This window comes from Camelus ferus, chromosome 7, assembly GCF_009834535.1.
Source record: "Camelus ferus isolate YT-003-E chromosome 7, BCGSAC_Cfer_1.0, whole genome shotgun sequence".
Classification (NCBI taxonomy): domain Eukaryota; kingdom Metazoa; phylum Chordata; class Mammalia; order Artiodactyla; family Camelidae; genus Camelus; species Camelus ferus.
The window spans coordinates 72,653,561-72,679,394 of NC_045702.1; the positions used below are offsets into that span (position 1 = coordinate 72,653,561).

Genomic DNA, 25,834 nt, shown 5'->3' on the forward strand with positions numbered 1-25,834 from the left:
TCCATAATGCTCAAGACACAGTAGTAAGTAAGTGTAACAAAAAGCCCTTCCCTGAGGACGCTTGTATTTTGAGGGAGACAATAAACAAAATAAATATGTGAAACACATGTTATTAGATATTAGTTCCAAACTAAAAAATAGAAAAAAAATTCAGAGAAAGATAGAATCTGATGGTGGGGGAAGATTACAATGTTAGAAAGGGTAAAGGAGTATGGCTGACTGAAAAGGTAACACTGAATATTGATGGAAAAGAAATAAATGAGCAAGTCATAGGGATTTCTGGGGAAAACATTTCAGATGTCCTCTGAGCAGAAGTAAAGATCATGATTCGGGAACTTTGGAATGGTGTGGAGGCCAGTGTGGCTGGAGCCTAGTGAGAAGACTAGTAGAAAGGCAAGAGGTCTAAGAAGTAACGGGTGGATGGGGAGGTCATCTGAGACTTGAAATGACTTGACTTGACATGACTAGAAGTGCTCAACTTGGATTGATTGACATGTCCTCAACTTGACTTGACCTGGCTTAACGTAAGCTTACTTGATTTAATTTTCTACTGAAGATCATTTAAAGGTTTGGCTTTTACTTTGAGTAAGATGGGGATTTGGGGTTTTGAACAGAAGAGTGACATGAGCTTAACTTTCCGTTAGATAGAATCACTCTGGCTGCGTTTTGAGAGGAAGATATGAAAGGCTGGGACTGGCATGTTAACAGTAGAAGTGCTAAGAATTTCTGGATTTATTTTAAAAGTAGAGCAAAAAATATTCACAAATGGATCAGATACGGGATGTGACAAAAGAGAGAAAGCAAGGATGACTTTAAGATTTTGGTCTGAGCAACTTCCAATATATAGTTGCCATTTACTGAGGTCGGAAATACTGTGAAGTAATAGATTAGGAGAGAGATGATTTAAATGATCAGGATTTTGTTTCTGGAAATACTAAATTTGAGATGTCTTAAACATTAAAGAAGAGCTGAGGGAAATATGACCTGGAGTTCATAGGAGATGGTCTGGGATGGAGATATATATTTGGGAGTCTTGAGTATGTAAATGGCCTATAAATTCATATGATCAGGTGAAATCTCCAAAGAACAGTGAAGAGATAAAGTTAGATGAAGTGGGAGGGGAAAAGAAGGGATGGGGAAATGAGAAACAAAGGATCCTGAGAAAAAATGATTATTCTGATGTATTAGAAGCCAAGTGGTGAAGGTATTAAATCTAGAGGCATGGGCCAGGTCAAATGTTGGTACTGGGCCATGTAAGATGAGGATTAGGAACTGTCCTTTAATTTAGCAACATAGGGATCAGTTTTGATAGAAAGGGAAAATCCTGATTGGAGAGAAGTCAATAAAGTGTGGAAGTAGGAAAATCAGAAACAGTAATCACACACAATTTGGGGGAAGGGGTGATAGTTTTATTATAAAGAGAGGAATAAAACCAGCTGAAGGGTAAAGTGGAATGGAGAGTTGTGGGGTTTTTAATAAGATGAGAGAAATAGGAGAATAATCCATGCCCTTGATGATGATCAGTGAGCAAAGAGGTTAACATGGACGGTGTAGGAGAAAGGCAGGAATTTCTGGACTCTTTAGTACAGTGAGAGGGGATGGGATCTGCTGGTCAAATGGAGGTCTTAGCTAGAGGCACACGTTGCCCATAGTAACTAACACATTCTGTTTGTATAAGGTCACAGGTGCAATTGAATGGATAAATGTTCTGTGGAGCCTTTTGGGAATTCTTTTCTGGTTGCTCCTCTTTTCCTAGTTGAGATAGAAAGCAAAATCATCAGCTTTATTTGCTAATGACCTTCTTCCTATCTGTCTGTCCTTTGCTTTACCAACTTTTTCTTTAATCCTTACCCATAATTAGGTACTTATCCTTATTAGCCTCAAAGTATGATCCCCAAATAAAATGCATCAGGATTTCCTGGAGTATTTATTAAAATGCAGATCTGCTTGATACCTAATAAAATATCCCTGGGAAGTGGAGCCAGGAATATGAATTTTTAGCAAGTTCTCCTGGTGATTATGATTCACAGTATATTTTGAACACTACCCTTTCCCTTCTTTGGTTGCTACAGTAATAAATGCCGTATCCTCTTTCATCCCCTGTAAATTGCTTTATCTTTAGAAGAACGCTTTCATCTGTATTTGGTAGAAAATTTTGCACACATTGAATATATTAGAATATCTAACACTGATAGAGTTATTTTTCTAACTATAGTTTTTCCTGATTCACATTCAGGGATTGAAAAAAAATTGTTCCCACATGTTATGAACACAAGTATACTTAAGGGATTTTTTTCCAGATTCTAGATAAAGATTATAAACAATGAAGTACCTGATAAATTTTATGTTACAATTAAATCATGTCATTAGGAGATTATGTGTTGTCTCTAGTGAAACAAGTTTAGAACACTTAAGTTTGCTAATAAAAAAGGCCGTGTCTCATACTTCTTCATATGCTGAATCCTTAATAAATGTTTAATAGAGAAAAGTGAATTAAATGACTCTACATATTTTCATTTATTTTTTTTTAATTTTTTAATTTTTTTATGGGGAGGGAGGTAATTAGGTTTATTTATTTATGTACTTTTTAATGGCAGTACAGGGGATTGAACCCAGGACTTCATGCATGCTAAGCATGTGCTCTACCACTTGAGCTATACCCTCCCCCATATTTTCATTTAAAACAAACTTTAAGTACAATATATAGATTCTAAAACATAACCATAGCAAAGTTAAAGAAAATGCAGCCAAAAGAAAGGAAGGAAGGAAGGGAATTATGGAGGAAGGACTCTGGACCAGTTAGTTCCTTTTTCTAACACAAATCCTAAAAGTTTTGTCTACACATATTGCCTTTTATTATTTTTCTATCCTACATTATAATTTTTGAACAATCAGAGTTTATATCACACATATTAAGATTGTTAGGTAAAAGAAAAAATCTATTAGAATTAAATCAAGCAAGACAGGACATAGAAAATGTCTACAAATTGGAGGTGGTTATCACAAGAAAATTGTATGACAAATAATGTTATGTATATATTTAAGGTCATGACCTTGAATATATTTAAGATGGGAGAATGAAGAGAAGGGAGCAAGGAGGGTAGGTCAGAATGAAGTAATTTTAACTGAGGCTTTGTTTTTCTTTGTCAATGAATATTTTATTTAAAATCAGGGTGAAAAAGAAGTGCTCATCTTTGTATTAATTCTGAAATTATTAGGATTCTGGGCAGTTCTCTTAGACAATTGTAGCAGATTTTATTCTTACAGTGTTGTTACTACTATTTTCTGACTTTAATGTAACTCTTATTTTCTTAAGAAAATAAATGATTATTACTTTACAGCTGGCTTGTTTAGTCTCTGAGAGTAATGCTCCATAAACTTAGTAAATGCCCAACAGAAATGAGGTCAGGTAGAAAAGTACAAATTGTTCTTATTTACTTAATACTTTCTTTAAGTCATGTTCTTCTTTGTATTATGATTTCTAAAATATGTTTCCAAATCACTTTAAGCAGTTAGTGGCTTAGTGTTCAGCTGTTTCAATAGATGTGTTTCTGCTCTTCTGTTTGTTTGTGTACAAGAATCCCTTTCTGACAGTCGAAGTGGGATTTGAAATTACAGCACCAGCAGGCAGTTTCTTGGACAAATTACTATTTGGGCCACTAATGTGGAGGAAGAGAAGAATGTTTATTGCACTATTGAACTGGCTCATGCTTCTATAGCCAAAGATTGTGCCAGAGGCCACTGTGCTGGGAAATAGTCCAAGAGAAGCTGTACACCTTCTGTTTTGAGTGACTTGTCTCTATACTGAGAACGCATATTGGTGTTCAGAAAGAAGGCTGAGTATATTTTGTAAGATCAGTGGGAAAATTTAGCTATATGGGTTGACAACGTCAACATTTTCGTGATAGTGTTTACTTGAGACATAATGTTTGGTCTATTTCCTATTCAAATTATTTCAGTATCATTTTGTGATGCTTCACATTATTTTTTCATACATAAATATGGTAATATGTTTTATATCACATGCCATTTTGAAGTAGATCAGTTTTCTTTTAAAAATTTAACCTATAACCAGTTTCCCACCCCAACAACCCGAAGATAGCATGCATAATTTTAAAACAAAATGTTCAGCCATATTTTTCTGTAGAAAAGTGAGATAATACTCAGAAATTTCTATGGGGGTTGAAGAAGGAAAGATAGAACCAATATTACAAATATATGTGTTTTCAGGTTTCAGAGTAAGGTAGCTTTGAATCCTCAATCTAAGATCACGATATTAAAAAAATTGTTTCAAGAAAATATTTATCCAGATATTGAATGTACCAATGGTTTAATTCTTTAAGAGAATCCCAGCAGGAGACTTTGGCCTTCAAAGCTTTTTTAATGTAACTTTCCACTCCAGGCCATATACTTTAACTAAATAGCTGAGTCTAGTTAAGAATCTAGAATTCCAAAAATCATCTAAAACTCTCATTTGAAGCTCCTGATCTTCAGGGTTCATATCATATGCTTATTATTTGTTTTGCTGATAATGAATGTAAAGAAATCCAGTTGCATGTACCTTTTCCTTAAATGAAGTGACTATAGTTGAAGACCATTTTCCCATGGATAATGCATGGAGGGATGGAGGAAAACTGGAGTTGCCTAAATAGTAGTTTCTCCATAGCCTGACACAATTTGCATTTCCAGGGACAGCTTCGGGTGAATCCTATCACAAAATCCAGATCCCAGATTTTTACTTAGACTCCTCAGTATCACTAACTTTGGAAATAACTTCTAGGTCGAGTTAGCAATTAAGGACTTCAGTTATGTTTTAGAATGGACCTTAAAATTGTCCAACTGGGCCCACTAGTTATAACTATGATTTTACACTGCTATTTTGAGGACAATGTCTCATAAAACATTTGTTCAAACTTGACTTGAGTAAAACACTCTATGGTATCACACTGCTCACTAACTCCATAGTAACTTTCCATTTTGTTCTAAGACAAATGTAAGTTCCTTAACACTCCCACTGCTCAGTGGAAGTCCTTATGTTTCTGTGAGGTACTCTTACAAGGAGTTTTAAGGAAATAGCCATTCTAGCAGTCTCAAAATTCAAGCACAGAGTAGTAAACTTAAACTTTCTCTTTGTAAATCAAAGAAAAGTGTTCAAAGACTTAAATGTAGATTCAATTCTTGTAACAGCCTTGGATACTTCATAGCATCTCGGGGAAGGTATGCAAACTAAGTGCTTAGAATATCCATGAAGTGTCATGGTTCATTGTTTACTATCACAATTAATATTGAAAGTTTCTAATGCAGACAGCTACATAAGATTTTATGAAAAAGGGAAAAATAATGCTGTATCATGACATGGTAAAATTCAACAGAGCCAATTCAGGTTGACACATTTAAGGTTAAGTGTTTGTCTATGCACATATTACAGAAAGAAATTTTAAAGTAAAAATATAGGTCAATGGTTTCATATCAAATGAAAAAAAGCAACATATTATAGGAATATTTAGTTCAATTTCTGAAGTCTTTAATATGCTTTGCCAAAAGGGTATTGTATTCCTTTGAAAATAATTACCTTATTTTAGGATGAAAACCAAGATATAGAAAATGGTTAAACATCAAAATGAGATGCTAAACAGTTACATGGTTAAATTAGTTCTAAGATCAATATAGTTCATAGCAAAGAGATAAGTATGAATAAAAGTTGTGGAGGAACAAGCTATGATTGTATTAATATTCTTCCCCAAGATTCTTCATTAGTCAAATTCTACTTCAGGTGTTAACAGCCATTATTATTTACCCTGTTTTAAAGAGAATGCAGTTAGAAAACTGGACAGAATGCAAAGAAGAATGTGTTCTTTGTCTTCATTTAGAAAAATAAAAGAGAGATTATGTTGAAATGACTGAGCTTATACTCTGAAAACTATATACATATTATTTACTGTAAATACAGTTTTTTGAAAAACCTATTCTACATGCTGACATCTGTCTCCAAATTCTTCTTTCTTTGAGAACTGATAGCTCCTAAGCAATGAGCCAAGAAAATGATAATGAAGGATAATATAGTCTGTTTCATGTATACTTCATGTTTGCATTTTCTCTATTGACATTCCCTCATCTCTATTTTCCCTCAATGATCTGCACCATCTACTCCGTAATGGTGGGGGAGGCATTATTAAGTACTCTTTAGAGTTAAGGATCACTTCCTGGTTAGAGCCTGATCATGCAGTGGACTTCTCCATTACCTAGACATATGAGTACCTTGACCTTTCCTGGGCAGCCTAATCAAACATTCTCTGGTCACTTGGCTCAGCTGTACAGAAGGAGTGTGACTATATAATGAATTTATCCTCAATGTCAGGTGCACTCTAGGATTTGGACATTGTGTAAGAACTCATATTGGCTGTCTTTGGTGTTTTCTCTCACTACAAGATAGCCATAGAACTTGAGAATCTGAGAAGGGAATCACTACTGGTTCTTTTCCGTAATATCTTCCTAGCTTTACACTCAGCAGCAATATCTGGGCAGTGTAAATCTTGGGATTTTTTTTTTTTTTTAAGCCTTAGGAAACCAGAAAGGAAGAACTGGGGTCAGATTAAATCATGGAAGTTTTAGCTATATACACCATCAATGTCCAGGCTTTAGAACATTAGAATGAAGTATAAAGAGTACAATGCTATTTATTGCTGGAGCTTTTCCAAGAATAACAAATACACTATATTTCCTGGCAGTTTTAGTTCAGCAGATTTCAATCTTCCCTCTCCCCTTACTAAAATGCCTGAGGAATAATACTATAACGTAAGTAACAATGGTTGCAAACTCCATGATTATCAATATGAAACTGACACTCACCTCCACCCTTCCCAGCTCCCAGTTTGTGTATGATTTGGTGATCTGGATGTTTAAAAGCATTGAATAATTTAAAATAAAACCCTGGAGGTAACAGCTATACCCTCTAGAAGGCTACATACATACACACATACACATACACACATGCAGACACATGCAGACACATGCATACCAATGAAACAATCAGTACTTTAGACATATACCTGCCAGTCAGTTATTGCTAAAGATCTTGTAAGGCTCTATATAACTCTATCAGGGTTTACCCTCAGTGGAAACTGATGATGACAGTAGAGAGCATGAATGGAGATGGAGATTCTGTGCCTCTCCCAGCCTCCTCATCTACCAGGAAGGGCAATATCCATGCCTAATTTGGTTGCTTATAGGTATAATATACACATATTTTATAGATATTTATGTGTGTCTATATATATATTCTACATATGTATATGGATGTGTGTATGTATGTATATATATATATTATCTATATATATACACACACACATCTAAGCCACATGTTTCAGAGATATTTTAGATGAAAGGCAAGACAAGCTGACCTTAATGTCATCCCTGATTATATTAATCTGTAAACAGCATAAGATCTTGTTTCTGGGCTGTCAATTCATGATGTGACATATTAGCCAGCGATAGTTACTCTAAGATTTTTAGGAAGATTAGGTGATATCGGAAACAGTGACAGAGTTCACTTATGGATTTTTCACTCATCTAAATTATTTGATCACAAAAATCAACAAGTCAATTCAAAGAAACCACCCTTTAAATTCTTCTGAGCATCATTACTGATTTGAAATTTGAGATACATTCTTATTTACCAATATTCACCACTGGAAATAGCTTTTATAGGTATATGTTTTAAAATGAGCTTAGAATTAATGAAAACTCTTTGGCAAAGATGATTGTTTTCTACAAATCCTCTAATGAACTTAGCTATAAATAAGTGGGATCACCATTTTAATCTATTATTTTTATTACCAAAAGTACTAGAGTGCTTAAAATAACATTTAATACTATCAAATGTGTGTTTTCCAGAGGAAAGATATTTAAGAGAAATCATATAAAGTACTTGATCTTTAGGACTAACTGAAGCATTTGAAGTTTTAAAACAACAGTTTAGGAGATAAATATAAATGGCTTTCATGACTGTGGGACTCTTTCAGATTTTAAGTTTGGGGTTTAATGGACTCTGAAGAAATAATAGAAATGTATTTCTCTAAGTCTATTAATGTTTAAACAATATTACTCATGTGTAATTAAAATGACATTGGTTAATGACTACCAGTACATTCTCCAATATTGTTAGCAAATATGGACTATGACAAAGGTAAATATTTTGCCAGGGAAATTAAAGTATCATACTTTGGCTGCAATGCAGTGTTTGATCTTGGGGTAGTCAAAAGTAGTGTGACCATGTTTTCATCATATGTCTGTCCTACTTTGATAGTCAATCACTGCTACTCTGAGAAAATCTAACCCTCTAATCCAGTCCTCTACCGATGGCTAGAGTACTCTTCCAAAACCCCTATCTGATTGTCTCGGTTCTTGGATTACTAATCTGTAATGGCTTCCCAATGCTTATAAAATACATTCTACATTCTTTAGAACCTTCTATAAAAAGCTCAGCTGAGAAACAATGTTTAGGGAAGATTATTGAAGGCATGTGTCATCTATCAACTTTTTAATGCACTTCAAACTCTGCCCTTGGCCCCAGTCAGATTCCCTCAAAGGCTACTTGAGCTCACCAATTTTATGCCTTCCTGGAATCTCTAAGGGATTTCACTATAAAGTTAGCCCTTCAACTTGCACAGAAGGGAGTAATGGGGAAAGAGAGACCAAACTTGTTGCTGTGTTAGCTGCACAGTGCTGCTGAAAATATTCATTATGTTACTCAATTTCTCTTACATAAAATGCTGTGTGGAAATTTTCCTTTTTCATTTAATGCAGAAGATATTCTGTGGACATTAGAAAATGATATTCTAAGAAAATGAATTTCTTCCTTTTTTTTTTTTTTTCACTTTGTGTCTGGCTCCACAAAGGTTAAAACTTGGCTCAGAGCCTGCACACACACTGGTTCTTAAGATTACCATATTTTACCACCTCTGTTATCTTGTTTTTCCCCTCTTTCTTTTCATCAACCTATTTTAAACTAGTTAAATAGTCAACCATCTTTGCTTGGTTGTAAACTGTTTCAGGTCCTTTCAAGAGAGATGGTTTGGGTAATAAATATGTCCCTTTACAAGGTTTATGGTCTCTGGGTGTCTGAATCCAAATTTCCTCTACCTATAGTAACCCTAATTAAATTGGGTTGTGGCCCACCCTCAAGACCTCATTTTAACTTAATAACCTCTTTAAAAATTCTATATCCAAATACAGTCACATTGTGAGGTACTTGGGGGTAAGGACTTCAACATATGAATTTGAGGAAGACACAATTTAGTTCATAATATGGACCATGTTTAAATATCTAGTCCAAACTCTTAACTCTGCTTCTGACGTAAAATAGAAACAATAAATGTTTGTTACTGAGTGTTAATGAAAGTAAAATTTTACTATTTGGTATATGGTATTTAAATTTTTTTTAATAACTTATTAAAAAAAAACACTAGCATGTTTTTTAGTACAATACAAAACAGTCGTTTCATCAGTCTTTTCCTTATAGAGCTGTTTCTCCGTTAAGAACTTTCATAGCAATTTTGTTATGCTGCCACCAAGTGACACTTAAGTGAAACTGTCCTCAAATGTTCTGCAGAATTTAAGCTTTTGCTGATTGAGGATGTGAATCTCTCTTAAAAATTCTTGAATACTCAAAGTTCTGGCATTTTTACATTTAGAAATCAATTGCCCTTAGTAAAACAAAGATTTAATCAATGTATGAGGAAACATTGACAGCTAATTATATAGAGCAAATATTTAATGATAAGATTGTATTCACAGTTCTCTGATAAATGCTCACATGCTAGATATCAAAAACAAACTATAACTTATGCTTAACTTTAGTTTTGACCACAAGCCTATATTAAGTCCATTTAGGGAGATAGCCCCTGGTTTGTGTAGATTTTATTACTTAATCAGCTGCCAGAGAGAGAAAAAGATATTGGCAGCTTTTCTAATAGGGAGAAATGGTTGACGTTTCCCCTTAAATTTGGAGTTGGAATGTAGTGAAAATTTCAGTTGCTATCAATTTGAAAAATCACATTTTTCACATTTTAACATTTTAAAATTTGAGATGCATCTTTTAATTGATAGAATATTGCAAACATTGTTGACAAGGTTGTGGTTGTGATGTACATGTCATTGCCAGCACCTGCAAACTTGATTGTTACTCCTATTGGCATGACTGGATGACTTTGTTCTCTTGAGGTTTCAATCAATGACCTATTTAAGGACTATTTGAGGAGGAAATACAAGTTCTGATATTGCAGTCTGAAAATTTTCCATAAACCTTCTGATAAGGTCAAAGAACTACCAGCAACAAAATTACAGAATAGGTGGCAGTGGCTTGGAAGAAAATTATAGAGACAAGGATGGAGCACTCTTTCTAGAAATGTACTTATGGCACACAGGACAGAAGTGAACTGGGCAATATGGACATCAGCAACTCTGAGTTAAAATGTGGTCAGAAAAGTTGGACTCTAAACATGAAGATTTTTCGAAATTGTTTAATTTCTCCTATTGATATATTTTCATTACACTAGAGTGGTATATGATACATCAAAATAAGTCTAAAATAATGCTTTGGACAAATATAAAATTAAAATTCAATGTAATAAGAAATAATGTCATAGTTTAGTCATCAGTGTGTTTTCTTCTTGATCACATTTCACATTAAATTTCTAATAATTGATGGCATTTTAGTATCGGTTAAATGTGAAATTGATTGCCTACCAAGTACCAAGTACCATTCTAAGCACTGGAGATAACAAGAGTGAAAAAAAAGGAATATACAGTCCCTGCCCTCATAAAGCTAGCCTGGCCTCACTAGCCATAATATTGTTCTACCTCCCCTAGACCAGAGGTAAATAAAGTGGTGATATTAGTTGAATTTGTCAAGACAGACATATTAAATAATCTTGGTAAAAATAGGACATCATTTACCATTGGCTTTACCTTGCCTGAAGGAGTTTTTTAAAAGATAATTGAAAAGTGACTATGTATTTAGCAAATAAAATATACTATGAATATTGTAAATAGTTATAACAAGAAAATGTCAAAGTTGTATTATTTACTATTTTTTCCTTCAGATTTATTGCACACGGTAGCACTGCTTTTTTATCTTTAAATAACTTTTGCCTTTATTTCATATTCAAGTGCAATAATGTATTCTGCAATCTTTGTCTTTCCTTCCATATCTGAACTCTATTGAAATATATAATACTTCTTTGGCATCAGGACTTAAGAAATTAGCTCTCAGGTTCATAACTAATGGATTTCCAATTAAGCTTGTCATTTACCTTTTTTATGTTTTTTTAAAGGTTTAAATTTTAAAATTTTCTGAGAAAGTTGTAATTGCTATTAGATTTTTGGCAAATAAAACTCCTTCAAAAAGATATTTCCATTCCCTAGAGAAGCTTATTAATTTTACCCACTAAAAATCTAGCATAATCTGAATTTTTGAGTATATTGAAATATAGAACAATTATATTATAATTTGGTCAAGTCTGGTATCACCCACTATGTTCAAAGAGAATAACAAATAAACTCCTGGGCAAAGTATTCAAGTCTGCTAAGTGACCTCACCCTACATTTTCTTTATCATTTTCTGTGGGTAGAACTCTTTAAAGGCAGCGGTCTTCGTATGCACCCAGCATAGTGCGTAGAGCATAGGAGACCTTTGAACAAATGCTTAATCAATCACTAAGAGGTCTTAGAGGACTCATGGGTACATGGCTTTGGCTTTGGAGCCAGACTACACAGATTTGAATACTCGCTCTGTCACTTGAACAATGACCTTGACCAAGTTTCTTAACCTTCTAAATCAGAGTCTTCATCAGTCAAATGGGGATGAATCATTGTACTTAACTCATACTGTTGTTACTGAAGATTAACTAGACGATGCATGACTTTATATGTATTTACCTGCAAAGCCTAACACATAAGTGCTATCTACATAAATGTTTCTACTAATATTATAGTTATCACTATTATTACCTGGGAAACTATATAGAAGATAATTATAGGAATCCATGTAATAGCCTTTTGCATACTTATTGAATGAAAATTATGTCGAGTTTTATTTAAGATGCTGGAGTTTATGTTCTACGTAAGAAGCTAGACAATAAAGAAGCACACAATGAATGGCATGTTTTTGAATATTTATGGGTACTACAAAGAAAACAAAATGGAATAATATGACAGAGTTCGCCTAAGAGATTGAGAGGGTAGGTTTTTTTCCAGCATACTGGATGGAGTACTTAGCAAAGGCCTCTTGAGAGACATGCAACTAAGACTTTAATGATAAAAGGAGATCAGGCTTGCAAAGATTTCAGAGAAGAGGATTTCAGACAGGGGGAACAGAAAGAGCAAGGGATCTGATATAGGAACAAACATAGCCTGTTCAGGAACAGAAAGAAAATCACCAAAGCACTAAAGAAGTAGGAGAGCTATAAGATGAAAGTGGAGATTATAAAAGCACTGTAGGCTGTAGTAGGGAATTTAAAATTTATCCAGAATGCAATGGGAAGCACTTGAAATGGCAAACTATGTTGCAGGTAATGGCAAGCCAAACACAGCAGTGGCAGAAGAAAAAATAATAAGGCAGATGACTTAATATTGTTGAGATGGCAATACTGTCCAAATTGATTTTCAGATTCAATGCAAATTTCAAAATTCCAGTTACCTTTTTTGCAGAGATATACAAGGTGAAATAATATTCATACAGAAAGGCAAGGGATCCAGAATAGACAAAGCAATATTGAAAAGAACAAAGTTATAGGACTCACATTTCCCACTTTCAAAACTTACTACAAAGCTACAATAATCGAACAGTTGTACTAGCAAAAGGATATACATATAGATCAATGCAATGTAACAGAGAGTCAAGAAATAAACCCTTGCATTTATGGCCAGTTAATTTTTGATTAAAATGGTAAAACAATTCAAAGGAGAAAGAACAGTCTTTTCAACAAGTGTTTCTTGGATAACTGAATATTCACATGTAAAAGAATGAAGTTGAACCTCTATCTCACATGAGGTACAAAAAATAATTAAAAACGGGTCATAGACTAAAATATAAGAGCTAAAACTACAAAACTCTCTAGGAAAAAACAGAGGAAATCTTTATGACTTTAGATTTGGTGGTAGTATCTTAGACATGGCAGCAAAAGCTCAAGTGCCAAAGATAATATAGATAAACAGGCTTCATCAAAAATTTTTTTAATTTGCTTCTCAATATATTAAACATAGAATTACTATAGAACCCAGTGATTCTACTCCTAGGTATACATGAAAAATAATTGAAAACATATCCACACAGAAACTACTCTGAAGATTTATAGCAGCATTATTCATAATAGCTAAAAGGTGGAAACAACCTAAATGTCCATCAGTGGATGAATGGATAAACAAATTGTGATGTATATACAATGGAATATTATGCATACATAAAATGGAATGAAGTGCTGATATAGGCTACAACATAGATGAACTTGAAAACATGCTATGCTATGTGGGAAAAAACCCACAAAAGGCAATATATTGTATGATTGCATTTACATGTAATGTCCAGAATAGGCAAATTCATAGAAACTGGAAAGTAGATTAGTAGTTGCCAGGGGCTAGGTAAAGGGGAACATGGGGAGTGACTGCTAGTGGGTATACGGTTTCTTTCTGGGGTGATGGAAATATTTTGAAAAATGAATCATGGTGATGGTTGCACATCTATGTAAATAACGAAAAGCCACTGAATTAATTTAACAGTGTTAATTTTATGGTGTGTGTATTGTATCCCAATAGAGCTGGTTTTTTTTAAAGAGTGTATTTGAAAGATATTTTCCAGAAGGTTCCTAAGGATTTGGTGGTTATTGATGAGAATTTAATGGTTATATAAATACAAGAGTTTAAAACATATTTTATTAATCTGTGTACCTTCATCATCTAGAGCCCTGCCTTGGACAAAATATTTGTCATTAAATATTTGAGGCATTAACACATGAATATAGGAGTTTTTAAAATGAGTGCTTTTAAGTAAGTATACAATGATATAATTAAGCTAGAAAGAATAAGGGAAATAATGTTTGGGATGAGCATGGAAGAATGTTACATTTTGGTACCAATGAGCATATAGGTGAATGCATCTCATAGGCACTGAAAAATATCCCAATTTATCGCAAAAAGAAAACAAGACTCAATAATTACAGATTCATTTTTATAATATGGCCACTCAAAAACAGATAAAAATCTTTTAAAAATGAATGTATATATATATGTCCACAATTGCATTAACCATACTAAGATAATAAAAATGATTGAAGCTTTGTTTAAAAGGAAGATGATGAGTTTAGCTTTTGATATGTTACTTTTAAGGTTTTTCTGTGATAACTAGAATCTAAGTTCCATGAAGACAGGAACTGTGTGTGTCTTTCTTACAATTGTAACAATAACAGCAATAATATCTTCCTCAAAAGTCACAAAAATATTTGTTGAATTATCAAAACCATTGCCAAACATGCAGTGAGTAGTTAACATATGAATTTAAAGCTGTAGAGTTGAGTTGAGGCTGGAGGTACACATTTTGTAACATCCTGAAGGTAGTAACCGAAAATCTTAAGAGAGGATAGATCACTTAGGGGAAAACAAAAATTAAGCGTACCTGGAATTCTGCTTAGTATTTAAATAGTTAAATAAAGAGAAACTATAACCCAAATTGGATTTTCAAAATTATTTTCTATTTCTTAAGTTTTTTCTCAACCCTAAGACAATAATTACTTGGTGCAAAGACAGGAATAAAAGAGCGAACTGAGACTTAGAAAAATGTTTTTAGGTTTCTGGAAAATACAGTGCAGAAATAGAAATTATACATTGTGCTCTGAGTGCTATGGGATAATTAAATCAACTCCCAAGTGAAATTACTCTGAAAACTGGATGGTTTGGCTGTCCTAGTCCAGCGGTGACTGAGCTCAAGAAATTCATCTACAGTCTTACCCTCTTTTTATCACTAAATATAATTTCTTATGTTTGTCTAATAAAATCAGGTGATCTAATGCAGAGATAACTGTTATTTCTTATATTAAGAAATATAGTCCATCAGAGAGGATTACATGAATGCCTGATCTGTTACTTAATTGATTCTCTATTTCAGTAACATGAAGTATGTATTAAATCTCGTGACCTTGTCCCAAAGTTGTTAGCAAATATTAAGCACCCATTCCATTGAGACATGATTTTCCAGTATAGCAAATTTCACACTTCTGTAAGCTATCAGAGATATTAACAATTGTCACCCTCTGAGTAATTTTTAGTGGTGATAATATCTCACATTTAGTAGTTATAAGGGGGAGGTGATACTTAATGATGACATGCACTGTATCTAGGCAGAGCCATACGTAGGGCTAGAGAGGAGATGCCCGAATGCTGGGGGGGCCTACTCAAATGGATGTGCAGCTCTCAGCTCTGCAAAGGAGCAGAAGGCTGTGTAATCACATGGGCTTGGAAAGCTTAATATACTAGGATATGAAAGCGACACATGTGTGGTATTTGGCCACAGGTCTGTAAATTTGATTCCAATTTCAGTTGGCTCTAAAGGCCATGGCTTTGCTGTTTGGTAAAGAGCCCTGTGCCAGAGAGAGAAGCCCAAGTCTTGCAGCTCATATGGTATCAGAACTGTACCAACTTAGCAACAACAAAAGGCTATCTAGTCTTTCAAAATAATTTGCTATACGTCTATTTTTGGTGTCTGGCTAAATGAAAAAGGCATCATCCTGTCTTCTGTGAGTCACAGCTATAGTGTATCCATCAGTTTAAAGTAGATAAAGTTACTGTCATTGTCTCTTTACCTTTTCTTTTCTATCTTTACATATTCCACTCTGAGGAACCCAAATCCATTAATTTTCCTAGTATCTCCAGGACATCTGAATTATGTCCGCATTCCCATCATCAAACCTTATCAATACTTAAGAGTTGGTATAACGATAATTTCTTTTACTGTAAAATTCTAATTCTTGGAATATATGCTAGGAACATTGAAAGATATGTACGGAAATTCATATATAAAAAGATTACTTTTTATGGCAGAAAAAAGTAAGTGGCCTTAAAATTAAATGTATTTATTCAACCAAATCCCGGCTGTGTTAAATATAGTGGAATAGTATGTTTTCTTTAAAAAATGATTTCCCAGATTAATAGTCCTATAATTTACTCTATTCCTCCATCCTCCATTCTTACAAATAGCATGAAGCTATTGGAAAGGGATTTCACTGAATATTAACATATTAAGGAATGCAGAAGCCCTGTAGAAGAAAACTTACATCTATTAACATTGAACAGCATTGCTATTCTAAACCAGTACTTCCCAAGCCTTAAAATACTAAAGAATTACATGGAGATTTTGTTAAAATATACATTCTGATTCAGTAAGTCTGGGATAGAATCTGAAATTTTATATTTGTAATAAACCCCAGGTGAGGCTTATGCAGTTGGTTCAAGGACCATACTTGAGGATCAAAGATCTCAAGAACACATATAGAAAAATGCTGCACCATTCTTTGCTGCCAGCCAGGTTGGAGGAATGGCCAGCTTCAAGGACACCATTATTAGTCTCTTAATGATAATCTCCAGATAGAAGTCAGTGACATACAGTTCTGGTTTGGTTTAAAGGTTTGGTCTGTGAAGCTGATGGACAGGATAGAGACAGTCGGGACAGGGATCCCTGGACTGGTGTACATCACAGCTGAACAGCTAAAGTCCTAGTGACAGAGTATATAACCCAAAGGCTTTTTGTAGCCCTGGTAAAAGGCTTGGCATAATTTTATTCCAGCCTTATAAATGAAAGAAATACTCATGTAAAGAAATGACAATGGTTATGTGGTCTAGAATACAAGTTCTATATTGTTGACTTGTATCATTGATTTTTTTTTTCTGTATTCCCTTCTTCCCTTTTTCCTTCTTGGAATAGCATGAATTATGCTTGGTGAAGAGAATAAGAGCCTTGGGGTCTGATGTAACTGAGTTAAACCACCAGCTTTACTGTTTAACAGCTGAATTAACTTGGGCCCTTTAAGACTCTCTGAACCTCGATCACCCCTTCTGTTAAACGGAGATGCTATCCAATTAGTAATGATTGATTGTGAGAATTAAATGAGATAATAAATATAGAGCTCCTAGCACAAACTAAGTTGTTTATATGTACTAGTTCTATTTCCTGTTCTAATGTGCTAATACCAACTATATCTGAAAAAAACCTCAAAAAACTTCTTTTTTCCCTGGCTTCTAATAGAGTCTCAGATTAAATGCATGCCATTTCCTCCTGGAAGCCTTTCCTTACTCCTCAGTCCAATTAAGTTAGCTGTTGCCACCATTGCTTCAACAAGACCACTCCTGTAGTTTTTACTTAAATGACTTTCTTCCCCACTAGATCCCCTTAGGTCAGAAGTCTCTATCTTAGTCATTTTTTGAATTTCCGCTGCCTGATCTACAGCGGATGCTCATTAAATATTTTGATTGATTGAATAAGTACATTAACTGTCTTAATTTAGTCTCAGTCTGTAGCTCTTGATATATCTTCTGTGGTTATCAAATCCAAGTTGAGAAGTTTAAAGAACCCTCTCAAAAGATAACCTCTCTTTGGGAGAGAGTAGCTCTAAGAGTATCAATGACAATTCTTCTGGATGTTATTTCTGCCCTTAATTATTAAAGAAAAGCCTGCAGAGGTCAGTTTGTGAGTGCCCTACTCTTTATAGTCAGTAAAATGTAGTGCTATCCACATTAAGCCATGGAGTCAAGTTTTTAGTGCTCTGCTTGTCTCAAGATAAGAAAAAGGGAAGGTGGTGCATTTGGTAGAAAACACTTAATGCTGTAGCACTGTGGGGCATTGTTAGGAACCTGTTGCCTAAAGCACTACACTGGCAGATTCTGACAAGCTGTTTGAAGACTGTTTTAAATCAGAGATAAGTATCAGACTGTGAACTGAGTAGCTTCTTCTCAGGCACATTGGAGTCTGATATAAAGTCTTAAAAAATTGGATGTGTATAGTAACAGCAGATATACACAATCAGTATGAGTACTCTCTTGAACAATAGTCAGATTTGAAAACTTAAGAGAAGAATATTTTTTAGAATGTCTTTGGTTGTCAGTTTAAAATCAATGTTACTTTCTATTATTATAAAAATGGAAGTGCTGCAGTTTTAATAATTGATATTTAAACTGGGTTTTTAATTAGTTTAATGCAATTAGCAATGGGTGACTAAAAATTACAACTGAAAGCAATTCAGCATACAGGTATTTTAGATGTAGTATAATTTTCTTACATGGATAGAATTCATCTTATTAAGAGGTACTCTTTTCCTATAACAGCATTTGCATAATTATATTTTCATCTTCTTGGTCTTGACAAATTATTACCAATTGTATAGATTAGGCAATTTAAAATATGAGGTCCAAAGAGAGGAATCTTTTAAACATATAATAATGTCAATGTGTGCAGTGGAACATAGAGTTGTTAAAAATCACTGGAGGTTGTAAAGCAAGTGAAAAGATGCATTTGGAAATAGTTTATTCTTCATGGTATGAGTTAAAGGATGCAGAGATTTGTTTTTATGCCCTAAGAGTTATAGTTCCCTGACTGGTTTATAGAACAATCTTCCTTTGTTATTTTACTACTTCATCTTAATTTTTTTTCTTTTAGTGGGAATTGTGAAGGAAAAAATGAATACTATGTTATATGAAGATAAATTAACTTCACGAAAGTCAAGAAATTTGTGGTTGTGTTTATTCTAGTTCTCTTTGCTTTTTTGTCATGTAGAAGCTAATTTAAACAAATATTTTTGTCATTTAAACTGTTCCAGGTATATATTTTAAAGTCTAAAATACAACTTAATAAAATTAGAGAAAAGTGAGTATGCTTTTTATTATTCTATTTATGTTTACATATACACTTAGATCTCATAGCCAGTATCTTTCACAATGTGCCAGAAAGTTCTGTTATGGGGATAATAGATTCTTGCTAGAATATGACTTCCTCTCCAGCTTTTTTCTCCCACTCAAATCCCTGGTCAGATCTTAGATTATTATTATTGAATATATGAATATACAATTCCTTATCTTCCTGAACACTTACTGAACTTTTAATTCAAAAACAGAGGCCATGCTTGGAGGACAAGCAAATATTTTCCTGTATGTAAATCATCCAGATGTATGTTATGGATGATTACTACCTTGGAAAATACCACAAAATATAACTGAACACTCATTGAAACTACTGATATTCTTAAATTAGAACTAAGTTCTAAAAGATAATCTATTGAGATGAAATAATTTAAACTAATAGGAATAATATATTCATTATGACTTAACTTTCTCATTGCATCAATCACCATTTTTATGTTAGGGCAGAGACAGAGAAAGAGAGAGAGAGAGAGAAAAGAGATCTTAAGAATTAATTCATAAGTAAGAGGGTGAAAAATTGGAAAAGACCACAGTATGGAACTATTATTAAAAGTCTGTGATCTAGTAGGGTGTCCAGGGCCATGCCATTTGGAGTACATATTGGAAACTGTTTGAGGGCAGAGGCTATGCCTTGTAGTTTTTTACAAATGTATGTCCATTTGTAAATGTTCAGATGACAGATGAAAATAAGTTGGGCTCTGAAGAGTGTATCTCCCATAGAGGAGGTTGGTAAACACGAACCTTACCTGCTTTCCCTAGACCTGACCTTATTGTAAGATTGAAGAGCTCAGAGACAAATTATATCAGCCCTCTTTTGACTGCAGGTAACAGAAAAACCAACTAAAAGTGGTTTAAACAATGAGAATATTTATTTTAATACATAATAATAAGTCGAGAAGTAGATAGTTCCATTAAAAACTCAATTCCTTTACCACTCTCTTTAAGAGCAAAGAAACTTTCCCAGAGCCTCCCAGCTGACTCCCTTTTATGTCGTATTGGCCATTATTATATCATTTGCTCTACCTGAGCAGTCACTCATAAAAGTAATTTGACCACCTTGACTGGATTTAGCTAGTTATGGTTGGTGCTGAGGCCTACCTTCAAAGGATAAGGCCCCTCCCAGGAAGATAAACAAAATCTAGATCTTATTAAAATAAAGAGGAAGGAGTGGAATGAGATAAAGGCTGTTAGGTAGCTAAACAGCAATAACTATTATACAAACAAATAAATCATAGTCATCTCTTGGTTACTCCAAGGATGCTTTCTGTTTATTGATGTTTGACAAAGTTAAAATGTAAGGATTTATGATTAAAACAATAACTACAATGTTTAATGCATTTATGTTTATCTCATTGACATTTACACTGCCAAATGACTTTTAAAATCTGTGGATTATAAGGAATTTAAAGTAAAACCCTATCCTATTTGATTATTAAAATGTCTGCACCCTGAGGGATATATAATGCTACAGATTTCTTGGCTTCAGGATTCAGAAGCAAAAGCACAAGTGATTATATTTCACAGGCTGTATTTCACTAGGATTACAAAAATCAGTGGCATAGTTTAGCTTCATGTTATAGAAAATAGAACATGTTCAGCCATTTGATCACATCTGGGATTCTTTCAAGCATATGCCTCTTATCATGCAGTAACCTATGATTCCCTTTTGTCCTTCCCAGCTTTAGACTCTGAATTTGTAAAGTGTAATATGCCAAAAAATAAATTTTAAGCCAGAAGTTTGAGATTAAATCCTGGCTCTGCTGCTTAACTAGCTGTTAAACTTCTGTCATTCACTTAGATCTCTGGACTTTCAGTTGCCTCAAATTACTAAAATATCCTGGGTTTGAAAGAAACATAAAATAATATTTTTATCTATATAAGCTCATCTTTCTGAATGCCCCAGGTCTCTATGCCCACTGATTTCCTCATACCTAAGAGACTCTCCTGATGAGCAGGATCCAGGGTTCTCTCTTTATATATAAATATATAAATATATATATATTTAAAGTATAGTCCATTTACAATACTATATTCAATATCTTATAATAACTTAGGGTTAAAAGGAATGTGAAAACAAATATGTGTATGTTCATATATTACTGAAGCATTATGTTGTACACCAGAAATTGACACAACATTGTAAACTGACTATACTCCAGGGTTCTCTTCTTTATCTTTTCTCTTTTGCATTGTCTTCCTTTATTCTTTCTTTGTTTTTGGCTATGTCTTCACCTAAGAAATGCAGTAGATATATTAATTTGAAAATTACTGCCCATATCCAAATGAGCCTCCTAAATATATGTTTCATAAGCTTCAGTGAAGTAACTCTTTAACTTGCTTTTTCCTATGTTGAAAAAATAACGGTGTAAAATCAGCATCCTTTCTTCTCCATCTTCAGCAATAGTTATTTGCCCCAAGGTTATCAGTGAGAAGCTATTTCCAAAGCTATCTCAATATATAGGAGTAAGTCATTTGTATTCTCATCTTAAGCTTAGAAGTGCAAGCTAGTCCACAGCCCTCGCCAGAGTTGCTGACAGTTTCACTTTAAAGGTTCTGCCACCAGAGGGTACTGAAGTTATAAGATTTTACAGTGCCTCACAGGCATTGCATATTCCTGATAAAATACAAGTTGCTTAATGAGACTAACGCTACTAAACTTGGACCTTTTCACACAAAATTTTCTGAAGAATTAATTGTATTAAATATATCTCGAGCTTTTATTAGTCATTTCATTCTAGAGGAAAGGATCAAGATTCCCTAATTCCTGCATCATCCATTAAAAGATGTATAGTAGAAATAATTGGGGGGAAAAATGAAAAAAGTGAGATCTCGTGAGAATGATAAAAATTATACATAGTATAACCTTCAATTGAAAGTGGGAAACTGATTAATTTTTAAATATTCATTCAAATTTTAAATACACGACTCTCTAACTCTATTTCATGTTATGGAGTGAATAAGTTATATAGGACATAAAACTTGCCAAGAACAGAACTAACTTAAATGGTGCTGGTGCAGATCTATTGAAGATAGATATACTGGAAACACATTAGATATTCTGATGTAGTGCAGCAATAAAAGTAAACTTTCTTTTTCTGAAGGTTCATTTTATCCAGGATACTTTTAAAAGACTTCTATAGAAAAATAGTCCACATCCTAATCTGCAGTAATAACTCAGCAATCATTGTATGCTCTATTTTGTTTGATATTGCAGACTTTTACCTTCTTTTATATTTCGGTGTTTTTTGTTTTTTAATGTGTAATATCAGCATGAAGCAGAATGCAAGGACAAAAATATTAAGACGATTTTTCAGGTATCAAAGCAACCTAAAGTCATAGCATTAAGGCAAAGTATTTTTTTAAATTTTACATCTCTCTCTCAACGTATGTCTTGATGTGGTCTCAGGATCACCTGCAGGAACCTCACCAGTAGCTTCTGTTCAATATTCACGTTTCTAACTTCAACCTTACATCTATTGACTGCATTATGAACAAGCAGCCCCTGAACGGTTCTCATGCACACTAAAGCTTAAGGACCACTATTTTAGAAGATGCATACAGTCCCTGATCATTTAACTTCTTGAACGTTATCTATCCCTAATCCTCAACTATCATTATTTTCACGGTCAGCACACATTGACTCCTTTGGCTCATGTATTTTATTGCCTGCTTTGTCATCTCTGTGTGGATAGCTCCCAAGTGTACATTTCTGGACAGACATGTCCCCTGTTTGAAACATCATTTAGGGCATGTTCCCTTGGATACTCATTCTATATCCAAATATTATTTTTATTCTTCACTGTGTTTTCTTGAATCACCTTTTAGCACCATTGATGTGTTAAAGACAATTGTATTGTTGCATCAGCTTCTCAGCATGTCTTCTTACTCCCTTATCTTTTTACTTCAAACCATTCTATGTGGAAACTTTTCCTAAAACTTGTCTTGCAGCTGTTTCTTCCCTTTACAATGATTTTCTGATGCCCCTTACTACCTAGATTACATTGTTCAAACATACATATCTTTGTAATATCTATAGTCCCCCCAAGACACATCTCAACTCCATGAACTAGTTTTTAATTTATTCTTCCAACCGACATACTTATCTTTCCCTAAGTTTAGCTTTGCTTTACCCTCTCATTCTCCTTTTAAATATTTGATCATATTTCTACAAAGACTTAATCAATTCCCAGTGGTCTCAGGAAGTCTCCTCCATGTCCTCTCCCCTAGTCATTATTTAAATGTTCACAGGTAAATATGTATATTACTAACTGTGCTTTGAAAGCACAGACTAAGGGTTATTCTGTTTTTGAACATCCTAGATCATGTACCCATTTATTAAGTCTATAGAAATTACTCAAAGTTGGTTGATAATTAATGCCATTCTAAAAAAAACAAAAACAAAAAACAAACTTTCTAAGTGTTTTTATATTCCAGATTACAGGTAACTCATTTAATGTCATCATTTTCATTGTGATCCCAATGGTATTTATTTGGTACCATTGCTATATGTCTGGTATTCTTTAGTAAAGTTTAAATCAGTACCTTCTAAGACTTGCTCATTAAAATTCAGTACTGGGGTTAATTAAATTAAGCCCCAACCGTTGTAAATTTTTTGTTATAGTAAATGTCAATTTTATGTATTTCAAACTGAAAAGGTTAAATCAAATGTGCTTTTTGGCTTGAGAGGGCTATTGATTTACTTAAAGAGAAAAGAAGATGCCCTGGTGGAGCACAATAATGTTCTAAAATAATTCACTTCTGATAAATGATTCTGTCCTTTCAGGGGAAAGGTTGCTTGGTTTGCAGTGGCAAACACCAGTACATAATTCCTCTGGGGGCTCTGCCCAGGTTGCAAATGTGTTTCTCTTGCTCAGTAATGACAGTGTGGAACACCATTGTCATTTGGTCAATGGATAGAAATCAAGAAGGCATAGGTAAGACTTTGTTTGGTTCCTTCAGAAAGAAGTGGCTTGGCAGAGTTAGAGAATTAACCAGACCAAAGGGTCCAATTTGAGGAAGATACTTAAAACACAGGGTGACTAGTTGTCAAGAATATAGAAATAAATGAGGGAAACGTTTTTGTAAGGAGACAACTCTGTGGAAACTCAGGAGAAGGTGAAGAACCAGACCTCTGAAAGAGGAGGAGAAGCAGAGAACACTGCCAAGAGGAGCCATAATTTTAGAGTGAGCAGAGAAGCAACTTGAGAGAATGTTAAGGAATTCAGTAAGTGATGTTAGAGAATTTTTCCTGGCTCCTTGCTAATAACATTGCTCAGCTCTTCTTTGAGTGCCTCCTCGACTATTTGCTCGTTACAGACTACCTCATTTCCCCCTTACTCTGTTTATGTTTCCTTGGATCAAAGTATATCCAGACAGTAGACTTTTGTTATCCCTATTTTATAGATGAAGAAAAATAATTCTGAGAAATGAAATATTTTTCCCGAGGCCACATAAGTAGTAGGAAGTGAAAGTGAGATTCAAACAAGTTCCAAGACTCCTAAAGCAGTGTTTGTTTTTTGTTTTTTGTTTTCTTTCTAAGCCCACTGCCTGTAGTGGAGATGGTATTCAACATATTTAACATTAGGCACCATTTCAACCTTGTTTGTTGTTAATCAGATCATTAACAATATACTAGACTAGATAAGCTTAAAAACATTTATGGTAAAATGTGGTTAGTATTGTAAAAGAAAAACTCCACCAAACCATTTAAACTGTCAGAGAAGACTTTATTCAAGACTACTGCAATGGGTAGTGGGGAGGTGGAAGAGAGAGAGAGAAGAGAGAGAGAGAGAAAGGAAGAGAGAGAGAGAGAGAGTCAGTCTCAACTATGCTGAAACAAAAGATGGACGGTTTTTAAATACTGAGGCCAACTAATGGAAAACTACTAGACGATGTTAGAAGGGAGGAAGGTCAATGTGATTAGGCCATCTGTGTTTGCTAATTGTCACTTAATAAGGTTAGACTCCTACTGGACCACAGAGACCGGGAGATAGGGGCAATATCTACTTCTGTGATTGCATTTCAAAGGGATGACTCCAGGTTCTTGAGAAAGATATTTCTGGGTTATATAAGACTTACATCTCAAAGACAAAGAGAAAAAATTTATAATTTCAAGTTTTCTAATGTGAATGCTCTAAGAAAAGGGAGATCAGGGTCCTACAGTCAGGAAGAAACCTATCTAAAGTTTTATCAAAGTAAGAGAAACATTAAGGCAGCCTCGGTCAAGGTCAGTACCCATTGTTAAATATTTTAAGTGACAGATTGCAAGCTACTTAAGGGCAATATTTCTTATAAACTCTTCCTTGTATCACTATAGCACATAGTTCTCTATACACAATTTAGATGTTCAATAAACATGTTGAATAAATTAAGAAATGAAAGAATAAGTACATTAAAGTTTCAGCCAAGTACTGCTGTATACTAAAAATAATTGGAAGAAATACTTTTTTCTATGTAACAAAAGCAATCCCTGTTTGTAATTATGTCATTTTGCATTTAGATGCCCTGTGAAGCAGTGTTTGCAAAACTGATTTATCATGGAAAACTATGTGTTTAAATTACTTCCCTGTGCCTGAGGGTATGTTATTCCATTGTCACATAACTCTTGGAGTTTCACTTTCTTTATTAGTATATTTAAGTCTTGGAGAAGTTTTAAAACACTGGACTATTTTATAGTACACTTTCTTTTCCACTTTTTCTCACATAAAAAACCCGCTGACTTACTATAGTTTTAGTGTTCTAAATAACACAATTTGGGAAATGCAGAATTCAATTAAAACTTTTTCCTCTATGAAGAAATTGTGACTTAACGTTTATTGAGCACTTTGTATTTGGCTGAGTACTCTGAATTATTACATGTCATCATTACTAATGTTAT

At 34.0% G+C, this 25,834-nt stretch overlaps 1 protein-coding gene across 5 annotated transcripts in view; it reads left to right on the top strand.

Moving 5' to 3' along the window:
* Nucleotides 1-25,834, top strand: part of MAGI2 (membrane associated guanylate kinase, WW and PDZ domain containing 2) — a 1,116,223-nt gene that overhangs the window by 121,778 nt on the left and 968,611 nt on the right. The window lies entirely within an intron of this gene.